Raw genomic sequence first — 26,463 nt, 5'->3', positions numbered from 1 at the left:
ACCTCGTACACACACGGCTCCACTCCGTACACCTCGTACACACACGGCTCTGCGCCGTACACCTTGTACACACACGGTTCTGCTCCATACACCTCGTACACACACGGCTCTGCTCCGTACACCTCGTACACACACGGCTCTGCTCCGTACACCTTGTACACACACGGGTCTGCTCCGTGCACCTCGTACACACGCGGCTCCGCTCCTTACACCTCGTATACACACGGCTCCGCTCCGTACACCTCGTACACACACGGCTCTGCTCCGTACACCTCGTACACATGTGGCTCTGCTTCGTACACCTCGTACACACATGGCTCCGCTACGTACACCTCGTACACACGCGGCTCTGCTACGTACACCTCGTACACACGCGGCTCCGCTACGTACACCTCGTACACACGCGGCTCTGCTACGTACACCTCGTACACACGCGGCTCCGCTCCGTACACCTCGTACACACGCGGCTCCGCTCCGTACACCTCGTACACACGCGGCTCTGCTCCGTACACCTCGTACACTCACGGCTACGCTCCGTACACCTCGTACACACACGGCTCTGCTACATCCACACTGTAAACCCCTCCTGACCCCACACATAAACTTCCCCTCATCCAGCACCATGACAACCAGCACAGCAGAGTCCTGCATACGCTGAGGAGCTGATCATGTGACCCCTGACTCCTCCCCTCCATGTGACATCATCATAGGCCCTGTAAGCACAGAGCAGCCATATATCTAGTGTGCGTGCGGCTGTGCAGGTGGAGGTAGGTGCAGGGTCTCTATTATTTTGGGGTCATCATCATTATTATTAACCCCTTTATGTCCAGTTCCAGACCAGTGTACTCCGGTTCTTGATCAGGCACATTTTCATATTAGAAAGGGAGGAGCCAGCACTGCTTGATCAGACATGTCAGATGGGAGATAAATCCCCTCCCCCGGTCCCCCGTGTGGCCAAAGTGCCCCCCATACCCCCTCCTCATTCTGATCATCTAAGATGGTGGCCGCACGCTGCATTCATCCTCCTCTGATTTCTGTCATATGTGACGTCAGATGTGACAGAAACGTCCTCCCCAGGTGTGGCTAAGTCACCCCCTGTCACTCCCTGGTCCTACCCCGGTCTCCTGATACGAGCTGCTGCTCCGTCCTCGCGATTCCTACTCATCATCTGAAAAATATCGTCCGCATGCGCAGAGCGGTTCTAACCCCAGGGCTTGATGCCAGGTGACATTACACGGCTGGTATCAACCCCATTTATTACCCTGTTTGCCACCGCACCAGGGCAATGGGATGAGCCAGAGTGAAGTGCCAGGATTGGTTCATCTAATGGATGCGCCACTGCTGGGACGGCTGAAGCATGCTATTTTTAGGCTGGGAAGGGCCAAATAACCATGTCCCTTCCCACCCTGAGAATACCAGACGCCAACTGTCAGCTTCACCTTAGCTGGTGATCCAATTTGGGGGGAACCCATGTTTTGGTTTTTTTTTAATTATTTATTAATAATTTAACCTTTGTCCGGCTGAATAGGTACAATTGTAACTATTTTGTTTTAAAATGGCAATACATTTTTTTTTCCCAAAAGCCGTAGAGGGCTGAAATTTCGTGACATTTCTGCAGTTTGGTCCAGAATATATTGGCTAAATTTCAATAAAATGTCTCCACCCCCTTCCGAGATAAGGGGTCGCTGTTAACGTTGTAAAATTATGCAGCCTGATGAAGGCTAAAAAAAAAAATGTAGGGTGCCCTCTGTTTTGGATTACCAGCCAAGGTGAAGCGGCCAACTGTGATCTGCAGGCTTCAGCCATCTGCTTTACCCTAGCTGGCTATCAAAAATGGGGGGAACCCACATAGGTTTTTATTAATTATTTATTTTTTTGGCTAAATATAAGGTAAACACCCTTCACTGCCACATGAAAGTCACTAAAGGGTGCCAGCTTAGATTATGCTGGGGGGTGGGATATATAAGTGTTTGTCTATCCATCCATCCTAGTTTTTTAGGCTATGTGTCCACGATCAGTGTTTGCAGCGTTTTGGACAGAGTATTTTTGTTGCGTCCAAAATGCTGCGCTGTGCAGTACAAGTGCAATGGAAGGATTTTTGGAAATCTCCTGCCCACTGAGCTTGTTTTTTTTCCTTAGCATAAACTGACCTGCAGCGCGGCTTCCTGAGCCTCAGCATGTCAATTTATGCTGTGGAGACGAGAGTTTCGTCCAAAGAGAAAATAGCGCTAAAGTCCTCAGCAGCCTGAACCTGGATCGTGGGCCCGGGCAGCTGCTTTCTCCAGTGGACAATACTCGCATCTCTGCACGACAGCTGACATTGCGTCTAGACACAGTCTCGCTGTATCGTGGGCACATAGCCTAAAAGTGAGAAATTTCGCACCACAGCAACATTTTTGTGAAGTACCTGTGGTTTCAAAATGCTCACTATACCCCAGAATGAAATCCTTGAGGGTCTAGTTTTCAAAATGGGGTCACTTGTGGGGGTTTCTGCTTTATAGGTACCTTAGGGGTCCTGAAAATGTGACATGGTGCCCGCATTATTTTTCAATTTTTCCAAAATTCACATGGTGCTCCTTCTGTTATGGGCCCTCCCGTTTGTCCAAACAGAGATTATTAGCCACATGTGGGGTATTGCTGCGCTCATAAGAAATTGGATAACAAACTGTAGCGTCCACATTTTGGTGTTGCCACTTGAAAAAGCAAGAAATTTGGTGCTAAAGCAACATTTTTGTGGAAAAAAAAAGAAAATGTTCAATATGACGATGTAAGTTTATTAAATTCTATAAAGTACCTGTGGGTTCAAAATGCTCACTATACCCCTGGATAAAATCCTTGAGGGGTCTAGTTTCCAAAATGTGATCACTTTTGATGGAGCTCCACTGTTTAGGCACCTCAGGAGCTGCAAACGTGACATGGCATTCACTAATGAATCCAGCCAATTTTACAGTCAAATGGTGCTCCTTCCCTTCCAAGCCCTGCCGTGCGCCCAAACATTTGATTTCCAGCACATATGAGGTATCTGTGTACTCAGGAAAAACTGCACAATAAATTATATGGGGCATTTTTTCCTGTTACCCTTGTGGATAGAGAGCTTTGATATCACTTTGATGCCCATTTTGTGCCAGTTTAATACTTTTTTTGCTGCTTTTAAGTGTATTCACATCAGGGCTCCGCACTGTATTGTATTTTATTATTGGGATTTTTTTATGTTTGTTGTTAAACCTGTAAAAAAAAAAAAAAAATGAAAACGGAAAAAATAAAATAAACCAACTTCAGCCTCGAATAAGAAACTGGATGATTAAGAAACCAACTTCAGCATTGTGTCTGATGTCGAGCGATACCAGTTTGAATATAAGGGAAATGTCTGTTATTACCACATATATACCCCCCCCACACTGACTGACAGCCGCTGAGCATGGGAACCTGCTGTCACTCAGTGCCGAGAGTGCAGCATACTGAGCCGTGACTAAAACCGCATCAGTGCCACCCCTATGACTGAAAGCTGGACGCCGTCTCAATATATGTCTATGATCCTCTGTATATGGGGAGGAGGCACCATCAGCTCTTTCTACCCTGTTTCCTCGAAAATAAGACGTACCCTGAAAATAAGCCCTAGTAGGATTTTTGGGAGCTTTTTTGAGTATACTTAAAATATAAGCCGTACTCCAAAAATAAACCTTGGTTGTGGTTCCATAATGAATTGTCCAAACATCTAAAAAAGTTAAAAAATACAGCAGGAGTTTTATCAAAGAAAGCAGACCCCACCAAAAGAAAGCAAATATCCCCCCCAAAAAAATAATTGCACTCACCAGACACCAAACAATTACAGTTGGCAAGTACCGATGGTGCATAGCCTGTCACACAGAGATCTGTGTCACTGTCAGGTCCCTGACATTCCCGCTGCATTACACCAAAGCTGTGTATAGAGTGACAGAGAAGGCAGAGGCAGTAATAAACCGTGTCTGCCTTATCTAGAGATGGTTGGATTTCATCTCTGTTGATACATGATTGTGTGTAGTAGCTGCGCGGCTCTTTTATTTTTCCACCCACATTGCCGTATAAAGGATAGTTGTTGTTTTTTTCGGTTTTTTTTTAAATGACTCATAGGTTTTAATTTTACCATAAAATGTACTGGAAATTAAGTAAAAATTCCAAGTGCGGTGAAATGGTGAAAAAAAAAAATTTCTATCATTGTTTTTACTCCATTCACGATGTGCTGAAAGTGAGCGGTCAGCGTGATTCTCCAGGTCAGTCTGATTACGGCAATATCATACATCACAGGAGACACTGGGGGCACATACATCACACAAGGGACTGGGGACATGTATATGTCCCCAGCCCCTCCTGTGATGTATATTCCCTCAGCCCCTCCTGTGATGTATATATCCCTAGCCCTTTCTGTGATGTACAGTGCCTACAAGTAGTATTCAACCCCCTGCAGATTTAGCAGGTTTGATAAGATGCAAATAAGTTAGAGCCTGCAAACTTCAAACAAGAGCAGGATTTATTAACAGATGCATAAATCTTACAAACCAACAAGTTATGTTGCTCAGTTAAATTTTAATAAATTTTCAACATAAAAGCGTGGGTCAATTATTATTCAACCCCTAGGTTTAATATTTTGTGGAATAACCCTTGTTTGCAATTACAGCTAATAATCGTCTTTTATAAGACCTGATCAGGCCGACACAGGTCTCTGGAGTTATCTTGGCCCACTCCTCCATGCAGATCTTCTCCAAGTTATCTAGGTTCTTTGGGTGTCTCATGTGGACTTTAATCTTGAGCTCCTTCCACAAGTTTTCAATTGGGTTAAGGTCAGGAGACTGACTAGGCCACTGCAACACCTTGATTTTTTCCCTCTTGAACCAGGCCTTGGTTTTCTTGGCTGTGTGCTTTGGGTCGTTGTCTTGTTGTAAGATGAAATGACGACCCATCTTAAGATCCTTGATGGAGGAGCGGAGGTTCTTGGCCACAATCTCCAGGTAGGCCGTGCTATCCATCTTCCCATGGATGCTGACCAGATGGCCAGGCCCCTTGGCTGAGAAACAGCCCCACAGCATGATGCTGCCACAACCATGCTTGACTGTAGGGATGGTATTCTTGGGGTCGTATGCAGTGCCATCCAGTCTCCAAACGTCACGTGTGTGGTTGGCACCAAAGATCTCGATCTTGGTCTCATCAGACCAGAGAACCTTGAACCAGTCTGTCTCAGAGTCCTCCAAGTGATCATGAGCAAACTGTAGACGAGCCTTGACATGACGCTTTGAAAGTAAAGGTACCTTACGGGCTCGTCTGGAACGGAGACCATTGCGGTGGAGTACGTTACTTATGGTATTGACTGAAACCAATGTCCCCACTGCCATGAGATCTTCCCGGAGCTCCTTCCTTGTTGTCCTTGGGTTAGCCTTGACTCTTCGGACAAGCCTGGCCTCGGCACGGGTGGAAACTTTCAAAGGCTGTCCAGGCCGTGGAAGGCTAACAGTAGTTCCATAAGCCTTCTACTTCCGGATGATGCTCCCAATAGTGGAGACAGGTAGGCCCAACTCCTTGCAAAGGGTTTTGTACCCCTTGCCAGCCTTGTGACCCTCCACGATCTTGTCTCTGATGGCCTTGGAATGCTCCTTTGTCTTTCCCATGTTGACCAAGTATGAGTGCTGTTCACAAGTTTGGGGAGGGTCTTAATTAGTCAAAAAAGGCTGGAAAAAGAGATAGTTGATCCAAACATGTGAAGCTCATTGTTCTTTGTGCCTGAAATACTTCTTAATACTTTAGGGGAACCAAACAGAATTCTTGTGGTTTGAGTGGTTGAATAATAAATGACCCTCTGAATAAACTTTTCACAATTTAAAAAAAAAAATAAAAAAAAGAAATAACATTCTTTTTTGCTGCAGTGCATTTCACACTTCCAGGCTGATCTACAGTCCAAATGTCAAAATGCCAAGTTAATTCCGAATGTGTAAACCTGCTAAATCTGCAGGGGGTTGAATACTACTTGTAGGCACTGTATATGCCCCCAGCATCTCCAATGTGATGTATAAGTCACAAGAGATGCTGGGGGCACACACATCACAGGAAACGCTGGGGGCATACACATCAAAGGAGATGCTGGGGGCACACACATCACAGGAGACGCTGGGTGTATGCACATCACAGTGTTATGGTTAATATTTTATATTAAGTTTTGATTATCATTTAAGCAATTTATTTATGTTTAATAATTTTGTATTTTTGTATTAGCTTTATGTGTTATTTATAAAAGCAATAGCACTGGGTGTAGTCTCTTTAAAGAGGCCTTTGTCTAAAGTTTCTTTGTTACTGAAGGTCCAGAAAACTGGACAGATCTGGTTTTAAGGAATTCAGCAGGATCCATAATTTACGATTTTGTTATTTTCAACTTTCATTCCATTTTTGGTCATGTACTAAGCCATCCCCTTTTCTTTTGTGGTTTTAATAAACTACTGTTTGGGCATCTGAGATTCAGACAAAGCCTGGTACACGGACATTGACTGTGTGTTCTTGTGTTTGTCTCCGATGCATCGCTATTAATTGGACCAACATTGGCAGATCTGGAGATCACTTTGCATCTCACCCTAAATTAGCTCTCCCAGGAAAGGGGTTTCCGCGACAACAGGAAACACTGGAGTACGCACATCACAGGAGACGCTGGGGGTATACACAACACAAGGAGCTGGGGCACAAATATCACAAGAGGGGCTGGGGCACAGACATCACAAGAGGGGCTGAGGCACAGACATCACAAGAGGGGCTGGGGCACAGACACCACAAGAGAGGCTGGGGCACAGACATCACAAGAGGGGCTGAGGCACAGACATCACAAGAGGGGCTGAGGCACAGACATCACAAGAGGGGCTGGGGCACAGACACCACAAGAGGGGCTGAGGCACAGACACCACAAGAGGGGCTGAGGCACAGACACCACAAGAGGGGCTGAGGCACAGACGCCACAAGAGGGGCTGAGGCACAGACGCCACAAGAGGGGCTGAGGCACAGACGCCACAAGAGGGGCTGAGGCACAGACGCCACAAGAGGGGCTGAGGCACAGACGCCACAAGAGGGGCTGATGCACAGACACCACAAGAGGGGCTGGGGCATAGCCACCACGAGAGGGACTGGGGCACAGACACCAAAAGAGGGGCTAGGGCACAGACATCACAAGAGGGGCTGAGGCACAGACATCACAAGAGGGCCTGGGACACAGACACCACAAGAGGGGCTGAGGCACAGACACCACAAGAGGGGCTGGGGCACAGACATCACAAGAGGGACTGTGGCACAGACATCACAAGAGGGACTGTGTCACAGACACCACAAGAGGGACTGTGTCACAGACACCACAAGAGGGGACCAACTGGGGCATAGACACCACAAGAGGGGCTGGGGCGCAGATACCACGAGAGGGGCTGAGGCACAGACACCACAAGAGGGGACTGACTGGGGCACAGAAACCACAAGAGGGGCAGGGGTGCAGATACCACGAGAGGGGCTCAGGCACAGACACCACAAGAGGGGCTGATGCACAGTCATCACACAAAGGGCTGGGGCACACACATCACAAGAGGGGCTGGAGCACAGACATCACTATGATAAGGGGTGGGACACAAACCTGGGGAGATACACAGCATTGGAGGGCACACAGCGCTAATGGTTGGACGCAACTCGGGGAGGGGGGGTAGACAGAGCTGGGAGGGGGGCCACAAAGCACTGAAGGAGCACACAGCAGCAGAGGGTGTGCACTGCACACACTGCTGCGCTGAACTCACAGCACCGGAGAGCCGGCGCCGGACACACACACTGGAGGGAGAGGGCGGGCATTGATCGATGGAAGCTGTGAGGCTGCTGTGGGACGGAAGATCAGAACGCTAAACCCACCACAAAGTAAGTCCTCAGCACGCCTGGCCTGCGGTAGAACTAATTGCACGCACAAGCAGCGCATGTGGGGATTTAAAGGGCCGGTGGGCCGCAAACCTGAAGTGGCAGCTTGGGCACTGCCGCCTCTGGGAATGTGCGGGCCGCTTGCGGCTCGCGGGCTGGAGGTTCCCCACCCCTGCTCTAAAAAATGGGGAGCAATCTACTTATACCTTTATCAATCCATTCTGTAAAGCTTTCTACATTTCCAAAGTGCTCAAAATTCCTGTTCTTCCAGATCAGAGCACAACATAAGTAATAACCTATACTAAAATGGATTTTATTTCTCTCCAACACTGATCACACATTTTCAAACTCCAAATGTGTCCCCTGTTTGTCCCAGGAGTCCCACTTCTAGGGGGGAGATCGATTGCCGCCTTTCTCTGCACCATGATAGACATTTGGCTCATAGCGCAATGTCGGGCAAACACCTTCTTTCACAAAAATAAATATTAAAGAAAAATCCTCACAATAACTATTACATGGATGCTGCAAAAATCTACAGATCTGGAATCTTCAGACTGTAATCCTGATAATTTAAAAAGAAAATGTTCATTCTAATGCGTCATTTAGAGAATTCCGGAATTTAGAAAATAAAGAGGAGGAAGGAGAACCAATAAGAAGGATATGAAAAGATGTCCAATACAGAACAAGAAAAAATGAACTTGAAAATGAATGAATTTATGGATAATGTGTCATGAGTGTGTCCTGCTCTTGGGAGACTTCTGGCGAGTCTGGGATCAGAAGGTCACAGCGCCTTATTGTTCACAGGTCTACAACTTGATTTGAGTGAATCTACTTTCTTTTAGTGCTGTAAGGGTTAAGGACTCTTTCCACTCTGGCTAGCTTTTGTAGCCTTAATCTCAGGTGCATCTCTTTTCTGACCACTCCCCTTCAAAATAAAAAGTCATGTGTCGTACCATGTGATGCTGGTTATAGATTCTCATTCTATGCTGACCTCTTTGGATGGAGCCTGTCTCTGGAAGAAGCTGAGGAGTTGTGATTATTGCTGCTGTGATGTTTTGCTGCATTGGAAGAGCTTGAAGTGTTTTTCCTTTTTGTGTCTATTTTCCATTTGTCTCCTTTACCTTGTGTTGTATTATTGCAGTGGTGAGACTACTGCTCTCGTCAGCCTTCTCACTAGCCAGAGTGAGTGAAGGCCTAGGCATGTGATGACAACAGGGGTAAATTACCCATATAGAAACGTTAGGGAGCATAGAGTACAGACTCAGGCAAGTTCCGTTGTTACCCTTGTGTTACGCTGCACGCTCACTGTCTCTACGCTCTGGCATGACATAATGTTTTGTTTTTGACACCCACAGTTTTATCGGTTGAGCAGATCAAAGTCCTGGACATGTTTTAAATTTTATCCCTGGCATTTTTTTGATGAGGATAGAAATGTCTATGGATGCGAGAGAGAAACATCACATTGCATTCGCATTACAGCGGAGTGCAGTGCAATACATACATCAGCTGACAATAGAGGAGTTAGGGAGATTAGTCCCTCCCTCTCCTCCGCGGCTGTGATCTGACCGCAGGATAGCATCACAGTGGCATGACACTCGGCTTACACTCCAGCACTAAAAAGTTATATAATTTAATCAAAAATCAGTATAATGCCATTCGAGAACTAAAAAATAGACCAGACCTGCAAACCGCAAGAAGTCAGTGTTACCATCATGATTTTCATGTATATGGTTATTAAAGCGGTTGGAGCCTTTTTTTCGTGGTGATGGAATTATAGTGTTCTTTGAACCGTACATATAATGGTCTAATAATCTTTCCAATATTAAACCTGCCGCAAGGGCAGAAGATAATGTAAACAACAAAATTTAGCTTTGCAACAAATACATTTTTTAATAGTATGAACTTTTCTCGGAGTTTGTTTTCCATCTCAATACGTCCAACATGATGAACATGTCGTTCACATCCCAGTTTGGTGGTGACTCTCTTAATTTCTTGGATGTTGGCATTGATGTCAGGGATGGCACAATTTTTATACAGGTTTTTAGGAAGCCAACTACTTCCAATGTGTTATAATTCCATCACCACGAAGAAAGGCTCCCCCCGCTTGATTAACCACATACATGAAAATCATGATGGTAATCCTGACTTCTTGCGGTTTGCAGGTTTGGTCAGGGTTAATCTTCCTCCTCAAGGAGGTGATTTACACAAGATGTTGTTAGGGTTGAAGCTAGATTAATTATCAAATACAAAGCTCAGGGCAGTTGTGGTCTTAATTGTAGTAACGATCTTTCTGTTTTCTTGTAATGTAATAGGTGTCGCTATATACTGTATATGATACCTGTAGTATTGCATGTGCTCCCTCATTGTCTTTTTTCAGCAATTGGTGTTGTTTTTAATTGGTGGTGACGTAGACCGGGTGCACCTTTTTGAGGGGGGGCGGTTTCTGTTCACTGCAAAGGACCCGTAGAAGCGCAACTCAGCACGAAACGGCCGTAGCCCTCTGAGAGTCTGCACCGAGCATCTACATCGCATGTTATTAAAGCACCTGTTTGAATAAACAATGATAATATTTCAAAGTATAGATCGACCAAACAAGGAAGTTCTTTTCTGCTCAATCACCACAACCCCTTCATATAACTGACCACTGCCCCTCCCCCATAAACTTCCTCCCCACCATCACCGAAGGAGAGCCTGCACATCTTCTCTCAAAAGCGCACCTCACCACCTGCGCACTTGACCCCAATCCATCCCACCTCCTCCCCAATCTCACCACTACACTTATTCCAGCCTTAACCCATATTTTTACCTATCTTTAACCTCTGGAACCTTCACTTCTGCTTTTAAACACACACGGCTCTACTCTATACACCTCGTACACACACGGCTCTGCTCCGTACACCTCATACACACACGGCTCTGCTCCGTACACCTCATACACACATGACTCTGCTCCGTACACCTCGTACACACACGGCTCTGCTCCGTACACCTCGTACACACACGGCTCTGACTCGCCCACCCCAGGGCTATGGGACACCCGGTGCCGGGCCGGACTAGTCCGGGGGTAATCAGTGGTGGCGGGACCCGACTCCGTGGCCCTGGTGGGTGTCAGTTAAATATGGCTGGTGACTTGGGGTTTGTGTTCGTGACGCCACCTGTGGTATGCGGCTATTAAGCCGCCGCTGCTGTGTGAGGCCTCCGGGGTGATGATATGGCAGCAATGGTGGTACTGCTCCCCACAGGTGGAGCGGTGCCCCGGGGACACTGTTGGTGCTCGTGAGAGTCTATGGTGTTGTGTGGATAACACGGTGCAGGGCCGACAGGCAATGAAAGAAACAGGCATACACAACAGTCTCTTTACCTTCTCCTCTTTTACTTCACAAACGGTTAGTCCTGGGAGACCGTTACAGGTGGTAGAAGGCTCCGGCCGGCCTGGAAGTAACTGAGATGTCGTTTTGGCCAGCTGAGTATGAGGCCTACTCCTGTTCTTTTTCTTACTGTGATAGGACCCTGCTCTCTGGATTTAGCAATGGCCCTCTTTCTGCTGGGACCGGTAGTACGTCCCTTTCCCTCTGTGGCAGGCTGCACAGACCCTCTCTGTTGCTTCTCTGCTGGAGTCCACACCGGGCCCTGATGATGCAGCTGTACCTTCGAGCTGTTTATGGGCCAGGTGCTTGCAGCTCTCCTGCCCTTCGGATTGAGCTACCAGGGAGTATTTTAGGCCATGGTGGCCACAGACTCCGATGGCCGAGTCTCTTCTGTGCCTCTCTGCTCCTCCTGTTTCACTGGGCCAAGCTGCTCCAGCTCTAGGCCCCAGTTCCACAGGACAGCACTACTCTGCGTCTGCTTGCTCTGACTTCTCTCTACAGACTGCCCACTAACCCCTCCCTCAGGTCAGGCTTAAGGAATGCTCCCTGGAATTCCAGGTTCAGAGCTCCCCCTGCTGGCCTGAGGGAGGAACTGCGTTGGATGTTAAACTTACTGTCCAATAGACCTCCCAATTACCTCCAGGCTCAGCATTAACCCTTTGGAGGGGCAATGCTGTTGTGGCGACCAGGTCCTGGGGCGCCACACTCCCCCTTAGTTAAACTCAGTTCTCCCGGACTGAAGAAAACAAAACATGTTACAACCTTAAACAACTATAAGAGTCCAGTGTGGCTCCCTGCCGGGTGTCCATTACACTGCTCCATGGGGGACCCGCCGCGATAAAACCCCCAACGTAGGCTCTGGGCGTGCGTCAGAGCATTGATGACCCCACTCTATGCACGCCGGACGGGTTTTTCTTCAGGGGTGCTGAGCACACTGGTGCTAACTATGTACAGCTAGGTGTTGGTCACCCATAGTCCAGTGGCCCAATTGTCCATTTACTTAATCACCTAAAACAAAACATTACATACAAGACATTTCAACTAACTATATACATTCTGTTAGGTATTTTACTTTCTATGTTCTATACCTTGGAGGGGGCTGTCCCCGAGTGCTACGTTGGGACCGGCGTAGCTCTGGGGTTTGTCCCTGACTACTTGGAGTGTCTGCCCCCTCCGTGTTACTGGTAGGCCTAACCCTGACAGGTATGCGTGTTGGTTGCCTACGGGGTCTCAGATTCGCCAAGGGTATGACAAGTTCACCACTGGAAGGGGGTTGATTCTCCTTTTCTACTGCTGGCGTGTCATCTTGTGTTGGGGCGGACAGTTCCTTAGATGGATCTGGAACCTCTTCTGTCTCTGGCTCGACCAACTGCGGGAACGTCAAGACTGGTACCACTATGGCATTATTTATTCGGGTCCAAGTTTTGGGGAATTTGCCAAGGATTGTTTGTATCATCTCTTCCTCTTTTTCTTGAATTTCTTCCACTTCTCTTTGGATTTTGCACCGCTCAGGGCACGCTTTCAGGTGGTCTCTGGACACTGTTTGATAAGTCTTGCCTTCATCTTTGCTTATGAGGCATACCTTACTATTGTCAAAGTTGGAGGGAATAATGGTGTAGGGTTCATTCTCCCACTGATCATCTAATTTATGCGCCCTCCGCTTTTTCTTGAGGACCTGTTCTCCAGGTGCTAAGGGAGTTGCTGGGGCTGTTTGATTGTAGTTCTGCTCTTGTCTCGTTCTTGCTTGGGACAGGCTCTTTTCTACGCATTCCTGGACTTTGCGGTACTGCTGTTGTCGCTCTGTATCCCAATCTTCTATCTCTTGAACCGCTTCAGGTGACACAGTTCCCATCTCAAAGTCTACAGGTAACTTGCCAGGTCTTGCTCGCATCAAGTAAGCAGGGCTGCAGTTGGTCGAGTTTACTGGGATATGGTTATACAGGTCTACCAGATCTGGTAACTTCTCTGGCCATTGGTTTCTTTCTTCCAGAGGTAGAGTCTTGAGCATATCAATAACCACATGGTTCATCTTCTCGCACAATCCATTGGTTTGGGGGTGGTACGGTGTTGTTCTGATTTTCTTACAGCCGTACATGTTACAGAACTCTTGGAACACTTCTGCCTCAAATGCAGGACCTTGATCAGTCAGTACCCTTTCCGGATAACCGTGAGGTCGACAAAAGTATGCCTGAAATGCTCTTGCTGCTGTTCTGGCTGTCTGGTCCTTCACAGGCACTACTACCAGGAAACGAGAGTAATGGTCCACAATGGTGAGGGTGTACACATAGCCTGACCGGCTTGGTGTTAACTTCACGTGGTCCAGGGCCACCAACTCTAGGGGCTGCTTCGTGACAATTGGCTGTAGGGAAGACCTCTGGCTGGCACCATCTTTCCACCTCAGGTTACACGGACCACAGTCTCGGCACCACTTCTCGACTGTCTTTCTCATGTGCACCCAGTAGAACCGATCACGGAGTAGGGTCTCCAACTTCTTCCACCCGAAGTGTCCTGCTTTATCATGGTAAGCTGCTAGGACCATTGGAGCATCCCTCTGTGGGACCACTATCTGCCAGACGAGTTCATTCGTTCGCCAGTTGACATATCTCTTGCATAGCTTGCCTTGGTAGGTGAACAGTCGCCCCCTCTCCTTCCACAGCTGCTGGGCTTCTTCTGGAGCATCTGGGCCAAGATGGGTCTCAGCTTGTGCTAACTTTTCTTTGACCAATCGCACGGCCGGGTCACCGTTCTGTGTCTCTTCCCAATTATGGTGGAGTAATGGGTTAACCAAGACCTCGTGCTGGCTCGAGCGCTTCTCTGCTACAGCATGCTCACACTGGGAAACACCTTGGTGATGGAAAGCCGGTAACTCTATCTCTTCGAGTTCATCCAGGTCTTCTCCAGACTCGGGTAAGTGAGGCATTCTGGACAGCGCATCAGCATTGTTATTCTTCTTGCCAGCCCGGTACTTGATGGTGAAGTCAAAGTTAGACAGCCGGGCCATCCATCGCTGCTCCAACGCACCTAGCTTGGCTGTTGCCAGATGTGTCAACGGATTGTTGTCCGTGAAGATGGTGAACTTGGCCGACGCCAGATAGTGCTTGAAGCGTTCAGTCACTGCCCAAACAATAGCGAGGAACTCCAGCTTGAAGGAACTGTAGTTTTCTGGATTCCTTTCTATGGGACGAAGCTTCCTGCTGGCGAAAGCTATCACCTTCTCTCTGCCTCCCTGCACCTGGGACAGAACTGCTCCCAGGCCCACGTTGCTGGCGTCTGTGTACAGTACAAATGGCTGGCTGTAGTCAGGATAGGCCAGAATTTCTTCTCCCGTGAGAGCCCTCTTCAGCCGGACAAAAGATGTTTCTATTTGGCTGTTCCATTCAAATGGAGGGCTTTGCTTCTTAGCCTTCTTTGGCTGGCCCACCAGGAGATCTTGAAGAGGCGCTGCTATCTTGGTGAAACCATCAATGAACCTTCGGTAGTAGCCCATCAGCCCAAGGAATTGCCGCACCTCCTTTACCGTGGTGGGTCTCGGCCAGTCCTTGATTACTGTGACTTTCTATGGATCAGGTGCCACACCTTCTGCGCTGACCACATGACCCAAGTACTGTACCTTTGGCTTCAAGAGGTGACATTTGGGCGGCTTTATCTTCAGGCCATACTCCGACAGGGACTCGAACACTTCTGCTAAGTGCCTCAAGTGGTCTTCATAAGTCTTGGAGTAGACTATGACGTCATCCAGGTACAACAGCACGGTTTCAAAGTTGTGATGGCCCAAGCAGCACTCCATCAACCTTTGGAATGTCCCTGGGGCGTTGCAGAGCCCGAATGGCATACAGTTGAACTCGCAGAGGCCCATTGGTGTCGTGAATGCAGTCTTCTCCTTGTCCGCCTCTGCCACGGGAACCTGCCAATACCCACTGGTGAGATCCAAGGTGAAGAAAAAGTTAGCTGACTTTAAGGCTGTTAGTGACTCCTCTATTCTGGGTAGTGGATAAGCATCTTTATGTGTAATGCGGTTAATTTGTCTGTAATCTACGCACATTCTCATTGTGCCATCTTTTTTCTTTACGAGCACTAGTGGAGTTGCCCAGGGGCTACAACTATCTCTGATAACCCCAGCCTCCTTCATTTCCCGTAACATTTCTTTGGCACGCTGGTACTGTGCTGGGGGTACAGGGCGGTATCTCTCTTTAATGGGATGATGATCACCCGTGGGGATTTGATGTTTAACCCCTTTTACCTGCCCAAAATCTAGGGGGTGTTTGCTGAAGACCCGCTCGTACTCCTGTACCACCCGGTAAACCCCATGCTTTTGGTGTGAGGGGGTGGAGTCGGTGCCCACATGTAATTTTTGGCACCAGTCTTCCAGCTGTCCCTTGGAGCCATTGTCTTCCGCCTGGTCGGACGGGATCAAGGGTTCGACTGCTTTGATGGTATTGTTACTGACAGTGTACAGTTTTGCTACAGTGGCGTACCGGGGCAATTTGGCTTCCTCCTCCCCACAATTCAGGACGCGGACGGGCACTCTTCCCTTGCGGACATCTGCTACCCCTCTGGCTATCAGGACACCAGGCCTACTTTCTGAATACACAGGTTCCACCAGGGCCTGGTAATCTTGACCCTTGAGGCCTATTGCTGCCCGACACCATATCAACATTTCACTTTTGGGGGGAATTGCAATGGGGAGAGGGTCACTTACCCTTACACTGCCAATTTATCCTCCGGCCAGCTCTACCTGCTGCCTCCTCATCAGGGCTCTGATCTCCCTCTGTAGGGCACGCTGCTGCCCGGAGCTGGCACCTTCAGACGCCTGCTGCAACAAAACTATCACTTCGGCAAGACAATTTTCCATCACATTTGTACCAATGGTTAGCAGTGGGTTAGATTCTTTGCGATCAATATCTACAATTATCATCTCCTGACATGGCAATTCTACCCGCCCCACTTTAATGGTTACTTCCTTATACCCAATTTGAGGCAAGGGCTGACCATTACTGGCCACAATTGTTAAATCATTATCTGGGCCATGGTCAATGTCTGAATCAGCCCAATATATTTTGTACAATTTATAAGGGATGGTTGTTACCTGGGACCCCGTATCCAGGAGGGCATTCAACGGGATCCCATCCAGCACAATAGGAAGGACCGGTCGTCCTCCCACATACTTGCTGCGGCTGGGGGTTGAGCCGGGCTTCCTTACACCTAGGGGTTGGCTCCTGGCCCCAGGCTCGGCCCATTTAAAGGACAGTGTCTTGCAATGTGGCCCACCTGGCTGCAGCGGCGGCAGATCGGTTGTCCAGTTGAATCATACCGGTCTGTGTCTTTTCCTCGGGTCGGCGGTATCCTCCTCTGTCGCATCCATGGGACGTCATCTGGGCTGGAGGCTAACTCGATTCTTGCAGGCGATGGGGTCACTTGTAGAGACTGCACGGTCTTGGCAAGGGCAGCTACAGTCTTGGTCAGCTCCTGGACCTGCTGTCTGAGCTCTGCAGCAGGATCCTTATCCAGGGACTGCGCCTCAGCCCCTGCAGCGGCTCGTGTTGCAGGCACCACCCCTGGGTACGTGATAGCAAGAGGCCGGAGGGGTACTGGGTCATTCGGTGTAGATTCTCTCAGTACCCGGATGGCCTGGTCCTTAAACTTTGCAAAGTCCAGAGCAGGGTTCTGCAGGACCATGATACGCAGCTGGGTCCTGTGGGCGTCTGACAGGAGCCCTTCTATGAACTGCTCAATTAGGAGTTTGTCTTCTTCACGTACACTCTCTGGGTCCACCTGTTTAATTGCTCTCAGGGCCTCCGGCAAGTTTAAGGCATAGTCCCTTATGCTGTCTGTGGCCCGTTGTTTGCACCCAAAGAATCTCATCTTTATTTTTGCTGCGGTGCGGGTGTCGAAAGTACTCTTTAACTTGGCCAGTATGTGGGTTGCTGTCCCTTTATCTGTATCAGGCCAGGACTTCACTTCACGCTGGGCCGCGCCGGCTAGCTGCCCCATTAATATGCCCACCTTCTGGCTCTCAGTCAGCGGATACACTATGAACAAGCTGTGCAGCCTTTCTCTGAAGTCGCTCAGGGTATGTGACTCCCCGGAGTACTGCGGCAGCCATTCTGCTCCCGGGATGTACGGCATTGTGATCGGCATTACCGGCGCTACAGTGGGGGCTGGGGCGACGGCGACTGGGATTACATCGGCCGGTGCTGCTGCGTCTTGAGCTACCACAGCCACCTGCTCTCCCTCTGTGTCGGACATCTTCCTCCCCCTTAGTGAACCTCACCAGGCTCCGTTCACTTTTCAAAATCTCTTCCGGGTAGCGCGGGGTTAACGACCCTCCGCTCTGATGGCGCGCTCCCTTCGCGCTCTTTTTCGGGCACGCCCCCCTTCTTCCTGCGCTCAGCGAGGCTAATGGCGGCGGCAGTTTTCAAACAGTAACACAGTCTTTTAGGTATAGTTTCTGCAGGCGCACAGTACCCGGTGGGACCGGGCACGAAATCCTGTTCGTGACGCCAAAGTTGACTCGCCCACCCCAGGGCTATGGGACACCCGGTGTCGGGCCGGACTAGTCCGGGGGTAATCAGTGGTGGCGGGGCCCGACTCCGTGGCCCTGGTGGGTGTCAGTTAAATATGGCTGGTGACTTGAGGTTAGTGTTCGTGACGCCACCTGTGGTATGCGGCTATTAAGCCGCCGCTGCTGTGTGAGGCCTCCGGGGTGATGATATGGCAGCAATGGTGGTACTGCTCCCCACAGGTGGAGCGGTGCCCCGGGGACACTGTTGGTGCTCGTGAGAGTCTATGGTGTTGTGTGGATAACACGGTGCAGGGCCGACAGGCAATGAAAGGAACAGGCACAAACAACAGTCTCTTTACCTTCTCCTCTTTTACTTCACAAACAGTTAGTCCTGGGAGACCGTTACAGGTGGTAGAGGGCTCCGGCTGGCCTGGAAGTAACTGAGATGTTGTTTTGGCCAGCTGAGTATGAGGCCTACTCCTGTTCTTTTTCTTACTGTGATAGGACCCTGCTCTCTGGATTTAGCAATGGCCCTCTTTCTGCTGGGACCGGTGGTACGTCCCTTTCCCTCTGTGGCAGGCTGCACAGACCCTCTCTGTTGCTTCTTTGCTGGAGTCCACACCGGGCCCTGATGATTCAGCTGTACCTTCGGGCTGTTTATGGGCCAGGTGCTTGCAGCTCTCCTGCCCTTCGGATTCAGCTACCAGGGAGTATTTTAGGCCATAGTGGCCACAGACTCCGATGTCCGAGTCTCTTCTGTGCCTCTATGCTCCTCCTGTTTCACTGGGCCAAGCTGCTCCAGCTCTAGGCCCCAGTTCCACAGGACAGCACTACTCTGCGTCTGCTTGCTCTGACTTCTCTCTACAGACTGAACACTACTTCCTACCTCAGGTCAGACTTAAGGAATGCTCCCTGGAATTCCAGGTTCAGAGCTCCCCCTGCTGGCCTGAGGGAGGAACTGCGTTGGATGTTAAACTTACTGGCCAATAGACCTCCTGTGAGGTAAATCCGGAGATATGACGATAAATCATGATATTCAAGTTATGTCAGGAAGCCCTCTCCTGGTGTCACCCCCCCTTTCCTTCACACAACTCCTTCAATCAGAAAATTTACCACAGGGATAAACGGTTTGTTTAGCAGATAGGTGTCAAAGGAACTGGTCTGTGTTCCACTTACACCTCCAACGGCCATCTCCTGTGATATGGAGATTAGATGATGTGGGAACAATGGACACAGGATGACTCCCTGCCGTGACCCTGTGGTAGGGGCTGCTATCTAATTAGCAAGCTTGGAAGTATCCAGACAGAACGACTCCAGTAAAATATGGTTCATATCTCGCAAACCATATTTCCGATAAATATGGCAACCATAAAAATGGTGTCTCTGCATGCGGACGATGCTGGCACACCTTTTTTATGGGAGCGGGAGCTTGGGAAGTACCCCAGGCGTGATATCAGCCAATGGGGAACTAGTAGACAAGTCATGAGTCCTCTCGTTCTGTAGCTAAATTCATAACTGTCACAATGAGAGCGTTGGCGTCCGCCTACGACGCTCCCAGGCAAAGTTATGGCCCATATTCCATGTTGTGGATATTGTCCATAACTCCAGCCAGGGGTGGAGCAGTGCTCCCTCTGAGGTCACTAAGGTAGGAGGGGACCTGGATTTGCCCAGGTTGATAACCCTACTTCGGCCATTTTCCAGGGTTCTTTCGCCAGGGGTCACGTGTAGGAAACATCTGTGGGAAGGATCCTAGAAACCTGGTTCACGGCGCCCCCCTGTGGCCAGACGCACAAGGTAACTGCTGGAACTGTGTATGCCTGTTTGTAACCCATGCTTTGATTGTAACTGTACTCTGACATATGTATATTCTGTAGATCTCCTATTGTATATATTGTATTTTCTAGTGTGCTTTAGGCTGATTAAATTATATAATTAATCTTGGGCTGCTCTGTTATCTCGATCTTGAATCCCACGTCTGTGTGTTCGGCTAATAGTTACCGTGAAGCGGTTGGTGGCAGCGAGTTTGTGCCAAGGATTATTGTGGGGAGGCCAGTGAGATTCGGGGAGATTTTATATATTCCGCCCGCGGAGGTCGGGGGAATATATACCCTACTCTCACCAGGGACCCTTCAATAATCGGCATAAGTAGTATAGCGGCCTCCTTGCTTATTGTCGGGCAATTCCATAATTGGCCTGACTATAAGAGGGGCGCTAGAGAGCGCGTCACGTGCTCTGTCTGTCGGTCGGGAGGTATAAAGGAGGGGTGACCCCCACTTGTTACCCCCCGATTGTGACGTACTGGTAGCCAGCGCGGGGGATTTCTGAGTGACCCCCCCGGTGGTTCGTGACATATTGGTGGCATAGCGGTGGGATCGAGATAATAGTGTGTGTGAGTGTGAGACCCATACTCCCAGACACTAAAGACTGCCTGCAGCAGCTGTGGCTGCTGGGGTCTTCAGACCAGACCAACACTAGAGTGTCAGAGTGCAGATACTGTAAGGTGTGTGGGTGCATCAGGTGTCAGTTCTGTGTCAGTGACCAAAAGTCTGCAAGAATGGCTGATGGCACCAGGAGCAAAGCCAAAGGAATGGCCGATGCTCAGGCCAGAGACGATGAGGAGGTTGTCCACGAGCCCTCCAAGAGCCCGACGCCAGAGAACAGCTCTGCAGAGGACATTGCACAACCTGGCACTGCTGGACAAGATGAGGAGGAGCTCGCCCAAGGGTCCTCAACGAGCCAGATGCCAGTCCTCCGCTCTGAAATGGACAGTGAATCACCTGGCTCTGCAGCGTGCCGCAGATCACCACTTGCCAATCCCTCCGGCCTGAGAGGTGCAGAGGCCCTCCTTCAAGCTGCCTTGGCCAGGCTTATGGCTGGAGACCGGGATACCTACGAGATACTCATGGCCGAGCGTGAGCGACAGGCAGCGCGTGACGCTGAGGCTGCGGAGCGGCAAGCAGCACGTGAAGAGCGACAGCAACAGGCAGAGCGTGACCACCAGCTGCAGCTAGCTCAGCTCCGGCCCTCATCAGCCACACGTGACCTTCAAGACACCAAACTTCCAAAGGTCCGTGTTGAGGACTTCCCAGTGCTGGAGAAGGATGGAGACTTGGACTCTTTCCTGACTGCTTTTGAACGGACTTGCCTGCAGCACCATCTGGACAAGGACCAGTGGGCCAAATACTTGACCCCCCGTTTAAGGGGTAAGGCCCTGGAAATCCTTGGGGACTTGCCTACTGAGGCAGATCAGGGCTACGACACAATCAAGCGGGCCCTGATCCAACAGTACAACCTCACTCCGGAGTCCTACCGCAAGAAGTTCCGGACCCTGCAGAAGGGACCAAAGGACTCCTGGGCTGACCACCGGCGGGCACTTGCCCGAGCTGCCGACCACTGGACCCAAGGCCTGCAGCTTACCACCGGACCAGAGATCCTAGACTTGGTCATCACAGAGCAACTCTTGTGGAACTGCCCTGAGGATCTCCGCCAGTTCATCCGAGACCAGAAGCCAAAGGGGTCCACGGCTACAGCTGCCCTGGCCGATGACTACACCAACAACCGGGCCCCTGAGGCCAGGAGAGCAGCCACCAGCAGCACCTGGAGAGGGGGTAAGATGAATTCTGCGACTGCCCCACCTGCCCCTAGACTGCAGGGGGTGTCCCCCTCAACTCCCCTCTCCAGGCCCGTGGCAGAGCCAAGACGGTGCCACCAGTGCAACCTACCTGGACACTTCAAGGCCATGTGCCCTCAGCGTCCCAAGGCCCCGGCTCTGTCCCCGTCCCAAGGGCCGCCCAAGGTGTATTGTGTGGGTGGGGGTGGTGGTAGGTCCCTGGACAGCTTCCAACCTGTCACCGTCGGCCGGTCTGTGACCATAGGACTGCGAGACAGCGCCTCGGAGGTGACTCTGGTGCGGCCTGAGATGGTGTCCCCCCAAGACTTGATACCTGGAAAAACCCTCGCTGTCTCCGGGATTGGAGGCATTGACCCGGCGCTGCCTGTTGCTGGCATTTATGTGGACTGGGGCGCAGGGCGAGGGGTGAGAGAGGTGGGGGTAACTGATCGGATCCCCGCAAACGTGTTACTTGGGACAGATTTGGGGCAGATAACCTCCCAGTTTGGGCCCCCCCCCAAGGGCTGACCCTTCAGCCAGTACTGACATGCCTCCGGACAATGTTAATGTGTTCTCCATGAATGATGTAAGGGAGGAGGGAGTGAACTCTGATTTTTCTGCTTCCATAGACACACACACAGCTGCAGCTGTGACAGGGGAGGGGGTCAGAGAAAGGTGTGACAATGCCTCTACAAGTAATCAGCCTGTGAGCTGGGATCTGTTGCCCTCTGCAGGGATAAGCAGAGAGCAGGGTGCTGCAGGGGGAGGACCAGTGTGTGGGGTGGGGGCTACCACAGCAAATGTGGGGTCCCCAGAGATTTCACAGCGGGGTTCTGTTGCTGCAGGGGGGGAACAGGCAGGTGAGATTGGGGCCGGTCCCGGAGCGGAAGTGCTCCCAGGTAAGATCTCGGTGCAGGGTTCCCCCACAACCGGGGTGTCAGGAAGCCAGGTAGGTCTGCCTGAACCGGCGACTTGGTCAGGAACGGAGGAGGAGCAGGCACGACCCACGGTCGCAGCGGCTGTGGCCGCTGTCACCCGCAGTGGGAGTGCTGGAAGCCAAGGGGCCTCCCGGAGGTCCGATAGCTCTCCCCCTTCTGACCAAGTGGCAGCCGAGTCAGGTGGAGGCCAGGACACAGGTCCCGGGGTACTGACCGAAGATGTGACAGTCTCGTCGATTCTGGCCACATCTAGTCAGGGGTTTCAGGCAGCGTTAGAAGCTGACGACAGCCTGAAAGCTCTAAAGAAGCAGGCGGCACAGCCTCCCTCGGACTCGGACCCGGAGCGAGTGGTCTGGGACCAAGGACGGCTGTACCGGGTCACGGTCCAGCAGGGTTCACCGGAGGCGTGGCCCAGGGACCGACAGTTGGTGGTACCCTATCCGTTCCGGACGGAGTTGTTGCGGATCGCACATGAGATTCCGATGGCCGGACACCTAGGGATCGCTAAGACCAAGGCCAGGTTAAACCAGCATTTCTACTGGCCAGAAATGGGGGCCGATGTGGTTGCCTACTGCCGTTCGTGTGAAACCTGTCAGAGAGTGGGGAAGGCGGGGCCACACCCCAAAGCCCCACTGGTATCTCTGCCAATCATCGATGAGCCTTTCAGGAGGGTGGCTGTGGATCTGGTCGGCCCGCTGGCCATCTCCAGCAGCTCCGGGAAACGCTTCATACTAACGGTAGTGGACTATGCCACCCGGTACCCAGAAGCAGTGGCCTTGTCGTCCATTCGGGCTGACAAGGTGGCCACCGCATTGCTGGAGATTTTCTCCCGAGTGGGTTTTCCCCAGGAAATGCTCACTGACCGGGGGACCCAATTCATGTCCCAGCTGATGGAGGCCCTCTGTAAGCAAGTCCAGGTGCGACATCTGGTGGCCAGCCCGTACCATCCACAGACTAATGGCCTGTGCGAGCGGTTCAATGGCACCTTAAAGCAGATGCTTAAGATGTTGGTCGACTCCCATGGGCGTGACTGGGAGCGGTATCTCCCACACCTGTTATTTGCTTACCGGGAGGTTCCACAGGCCTCAACAGGATTCTCACCGTTTGAGCTCCTGTACGGGCGACGTGTGCGGGGCCCCCTGGCTCTGGTGAAAGAGGCTTGGGAAGGGGATTTGGCCACCCCTGGAGTGTCGGTTATCGAGTATGTCATGCGCTTCCGGGACAAAATGCAGGCCTTGACGCAACTGGTACACGACAATATGGCTCAAGCCCAGGCCGATCAGAAGCGTTGGTACGACCAGAACGCTTGTGAGAGGACCTACCAAGTGGGTCAAAAGGTGTGGGTACTGGTCCCCGTACCACAGGACAAGCTTCAGGCAGCCTGGGAAGGCCCATACCTCGTGTACCAGCAGCTCAACCCTGTAACGTACCTGGTCACCCTGGACCCTGCCCGTGGAAGGCGGAAGCCCTTCCATGTGAACATGATGAAGGCACATCATGAGCGGGAGGCATGTGCACTCCCTGTGTGCAACCTGCCCGAGGAGGGAGAAGCGGAAACCCTCTTGGATATGCTAGCCCAGGTTAGGGCAGGCGGATCCATTGAGGATGTGGAGGTTGGCCACCAGCTCTTGGAGGACCAACGGTCCCAGCTGTGGGCCACCCTACACCCCTTCCGGGGGTTGTTTACCAACCAGCCCGGAAGGACTGACTTGGCTGTCCATCACGTGGACACTGGGGATCATCCCCCGATCCGGCGTTCAGCATATCGGGTCTCCCTGGAGGTGCAGCAACACATGCGCCAGGAGATTGACGAGATGCTGAAGCTGGGGGTGATCCAGGCATCCAACAGCGCTTGGGCCTCGCCTGTAGTCCTCGTCCCTAAGAAGGACCGAACCACTCGGTTCTGCGTGGACTACAGGGGGCTCAATGCTGTCACGGTCGCCGATGCGTACCCAATGCCACGCATCGATGACCTGCTCGATCAGTTGGCCGGGGCTCATTACCTGACCATCATGGACCTGAGCCGGGGATATTGGCAGATCCCCCTGACTCGCAAGGCCAGGGAACGCTCTGCCTTTATTACCCCATTTGGACTGTACGAGTCCACGGTGATGCCATTTGGGATGAGGAATGCCCCTGCCACTTTCCAGCGGATGGTCAACACCCTGCTCAAGGGACTTGAAGGGTACGCGGCCGCGTACCTGGATGACATTGCCGTCTTCAGTCCCACCTGGGAGGACCACCTAGAGCATCTAGCACAGGTGCTCAGGCGGATCCACCAGGCAGGTTTGACCATCAAGCCGGGAAAGTGTCAGCTGGCCATGAGCGAGGTCCAGTACCTCGGTCACCGGGTAGGCGGGAGAACACTGAAGCCCGAGCCTGAGAAAGTGGAGGCCATCGCGTCCTGGCCCACCCCCAGGACCAAGAAGCAGGTGATGTCCTTCTTGGGGACCGCTGGGTACTATAGGAGGTTTGTTCCATGCTATAGTAGCCTGACAAAGCCCTTGACGGACCTCACCAAGAAGAAGCTGCCCTCTGCAGTCGATTGGACAATGGACTGCGAGACAGCCTTCCGGGCCCTAAAGGACGCCCTGTCCAGCCCGCCCGTGCTACAGGCAGCCGACTTCACGCGGCCGTTTGTAGTACAGACCGACGCCAGTGACTTCGGCCTCGGTGCGGTGCTCAGCCAGGTGGACTCTGCGAGCCAAGAGCACCCAGTCTTGTACCTGAGCAGGAAGCTGTTACCAAGGGAAGTGGCCTATTCCACGATGGAAAAGGAGTGCCTGGCCATAGTGTGGGCCCTGCAGCGTCTGCAACCCTATCTATACGGGCGCCACTTCATCGTGGAGACGGACCACAATCCCCTCAGCTGGTTACACACTGTCTCCGGGACGAATGGCAGGTTGTTGCCATGGAGCCTGGCGCTCCAGCAATACAACTTCACCATTCGACACAAAAGGGGCCGTGACCACGGTAACGCAGACGGGCTGTCCCGACAAGGAGAGGTCGCGGACGGGCGCACGGGGGAACACCGGAGTGTGCTGCCCCCTAGCGCCCTCAAAAGGGGGGAGGTGTGAGGTAAATCCGGAGATATGACGATAAATCATGATATTCAAGTTATGTCAGGAAGCCCTCTCCTGGTGTCACCCCCCTTTCCTTCACACAACTCCTTCAATCAGAAAATTTACCACAGGGATAAACGGTTTGTTTAGCAGATAGGTGTCAAAGGAACTGGTCTGTGTTCCACTTACACCTCCAACGGCCATCTCCTGTGATATGGAGATTAGATGATGTGGGAACAATGGACACAGGATGACTCCCTGCCGTGACCCTGTGGTAGGGGCTGCTATCTAATTAGCAAGCTTGGAAGTATCCAGACAGAACGACTCCAGTAAAATATGGTTCATATCTCGCAAGCCATATTTCCGATAAATATGGCAACCATAAAAATGGTGTCTCTGCATGCGGACGATGCTGGCACACCTTTTTTATGGGAGCGGGAGCTTGGGAAGTACCCCAGGCGTGATATCAGCCAATGGGGAACTAGTAGACAAGTCATGAGTCCTCTCGTTCTGTAGCTAAATTCATAACTGTCACAATGAGAGCGTTGGCGTCCGCCTACGACGCTCCCAGGCAAAGTTATGGCCCATATTCCATGTTGTGGATATTGTCCATAACTCCAGCCAGGGGTGGAGCAGTGCTCCCTCTGAGGTCACTAAGGTAGGAGGGGACCTGGATTTGCCCAGGTTGATAACCCTACTTCGGCCATTTTCCAGGGTTCTTTCGCCAGGGTCACGTGTAGGAAACATCTGTGGGAAGGATCCTAGAAACCTGGTTCACGGCGCCCCCCTGTGGCCAGACGCACAAGGTAACTGCTGGAACTGTGTATGCCTGTTTGTAACCCATGCTTTGATTGTAACTGTACTCTGACATATGTATATTCTGTAGATCTCCTATTGTATATATTGTATTTTCTAGTGTGCTTTAGGCTGATTAAATTATATAATTAATCTTGGGCTGCTCTGTTATCTCGATCTTGAATCCCACGTCTGTGTGTTCGGCTAATAGTTACCGTGAAGCGGTTGGTGGCAGCGAGTTTGTGCCAAGGATTATTGTGGGGAGGCCAGTGAGATTCGGGGAGATTTTATA

At 51.1% G+C, this 26,463-nt stretch overlaps 1 protein-coding gene across 1 annotated transcript in view; it reads left to right on the top strand.

Moving 5' to 3' along the window:
* The first annotated feature begins 720 nt into the window (after positions 1 to 720).
* LOC142312412 (uncharacterized) overlaps positions 721 to 26,463 on the top strand; it is a 47,025-nt gene continuing 21,282 nt past the window's right edge. Inside the window, exon 1 of the mRNA XM_075351349.1 lies at positions 721 to 767. The gene's annotated coding sequence lies outside the window, so the exon portion shown is untranslated. The remainder of the gene's footprint in view (positions 768 to 26,463) is intronic.

Source organism: Anomaloglossus baeobatrachus, chromosome 5 (genome assembly GCF_048569485.1).
Source record: "Anomaloglossus baeobatrachus isolate aAnoBae1 chromosome 5, aAnoBae1.hap1, whole genome shotgun sequence".
Classification (NCBI taxonomy): Eukaryota; Metazoa; Chordata; class Amphibia; order Anura; family Aromobatidae; genus Anomaloglossus; species Anomaloglossus baeobatrachus.
The sequence above is the reverse complement of the archived record's forward strand: the minus strand, read 5'-3'. Positions and strand labels throughout refer to the sequence as shown.